Source organism: Gavialis gangeticus, unplaced genomic scaffold (genome assembly GCF_001723915.1).
Source record: "Gavialis gangeticus isolate Ggan-Ray unplaced genomic scaffold, GavGan_comp1, whole genome shotgun sequence".
Taxonomy (NCBI): Eukaryota; Metazoa; Chordata; order Crocodylia; family Gavialidae; genus Gavialis; species Gavialis gangeticus.
Window position 1 is genome coordinate 29,263,682 of NW_017729025.1, and position 2,009 is coordinate 29,265,690.

The window sequence follows — 2,009 nt, forward strand, 5'->3', positions numbered from 1 at the left end:
AGCACGGCCACGAGCGCGGCGGCCCTGCGCGCCCGCATGAGGGAAGGGAGGAAGGCCGCGCCGCCTCTGCTGCCGCCCCGCGCTCCTCCGCCGCGGGATCAGGCGCCTCCCTCCTGCGGCAGGGCTGCGAGGGACCTGCCGAGGTCACCCGGGCCAGCCCCCTGCCTGGCGGCGTCGTCCCTCCCCAAACCTGCGCCGCGGGATTTTGCCATGGCAAGGAGCGCCCATAGGCATGAGGATGGGGGATGCCTTCACAGGTGATGATTCGTATTAATGGGCGCGTGCCCAGGGCTGGAAAAGGCTGGGCTCCAGTCTGTGGTCAGCGGTAGGTGTGCTGACAGACTGGAGTACTGGCACACAGGCGCTGGCTCTAAGATGTTTCGTACTCTCCGGTTAATGTTTGGCATCTTTGTTACTTTGGGAATCTTTTGAATCCACTCCTGTTGGTTTACATCACCTTCGGTAGCTTTCGGTCATACCCCGTGTTTCCCATCTTCACTTACGCACTTCACGTGGTCCTTATACTCCTTGCCCCAGTTGACTAACATTGTATTTTTTGTAACCTTGTCTGCCTATGTCCTTAGACCAACACGGCTACAACCTACACCCTTGAATAATTTTCAGGATCTCTGCAAGAGTGGGTCTTGATAGACATGAGGGACTAAGGGGAAGGGAATAATATTATCCCTTTTTACAAAAGGAAGAAGTGATTCACTATATACCTGTGTGTTGATGGCCACAAAGTTAAATATATCCATGCAGTACCAGGACCTAAAATACTTGCCCAAGATCACATGCACTGAACTGGCACTGTAGTACAGAGATACTCTGGCTTGCTTTAAATGATCTAGCTCATGTATCACTAATAGTCCTGCTGTGACAGCAGAGAATTATCCATGGGTTCACTTACCCTGCAGAGAAACAGCTTGAAACCAGCTAACTGCTCGCTCACTCTCTCCTCTGTGCTGCAATCTACACACAACTGCAGCTGGTGGGAGTCGCAGGAAACATACTCCTGGCAGTCCCAGGCCTTTGCTTTAACTATAGCAGTGTTCATCTCATGAACAGGGATGGAATACGTGTTTGCAGATGATATCAAGCTACTTCTGTCTGAATTGGCTGGTTTTATCTGGGAACAGTTATAATTTCTTTCTACAGTTCATATGCAGCAATTTCAATGTTACAGGACTTAGCCTTCTTAATATGAGAGACTGAGAGACTGATAGTATTTGCTCTTATTAGACATATTCAGACTAGAGGATCTGGAAACTGTTCTCAGTTGCTTTAATAGAATTCAGTTTTCCAAACCCCTTAGGCAGCTTCACAGTTTTTGGCTGTATTTTGTAACAACTTCAATGGGATCCATGAAACTGCTGTAAATAGCCCCGACTGAAAGAGCTGGACTGATATCAATCACCCTTATGCACTGCAGCTTTAATCTTACTGGCATCCGAAGAGCAGCCATTCCCATGTTAGCCTATTTACCAAAGGGGTCATGTTTTGCTTCTGTCATGAAAAGCTCCCTGCTTGTATTGAACAGTTTTAACCCTTCCTCTTTAACAAGTCAGAAGTGAGTGGCTCAGACAAGGGCCTGAGGCCTTATCCAGACAAAACTTGCACCATTTTAGGTAAATCTGTGGCAGTCCCTGTGTGAACGCTTGTCTGTGGGTTTAAGAGTGACTTGTGCATGCACACAAGGCAGCTCCTTCTGGCTTCAGTGTTAGAAATGACTCTGCTGTGCTGGTACCTGACTAGCAATGTAATGTTGCCACCATGAAGAATAGTGTGCAACACACACTAGGCACATGCAAGATTGAGAGGCTGAAAGTTGTTTGGTGCTTGCCTTGCCAATTTGTGGCTGAATCACATTTTTTTAGCACTTGATGCATGTGGATCAGGAAGGAGTTGGCAGGGCATGTTTTCAGGCTGGTATTCCCTGGCAGTACAGATGTGCCAGAGGTGACATAACCATAGATTCATAGATGTTAGAGTCAGAAGGGACCTCAATA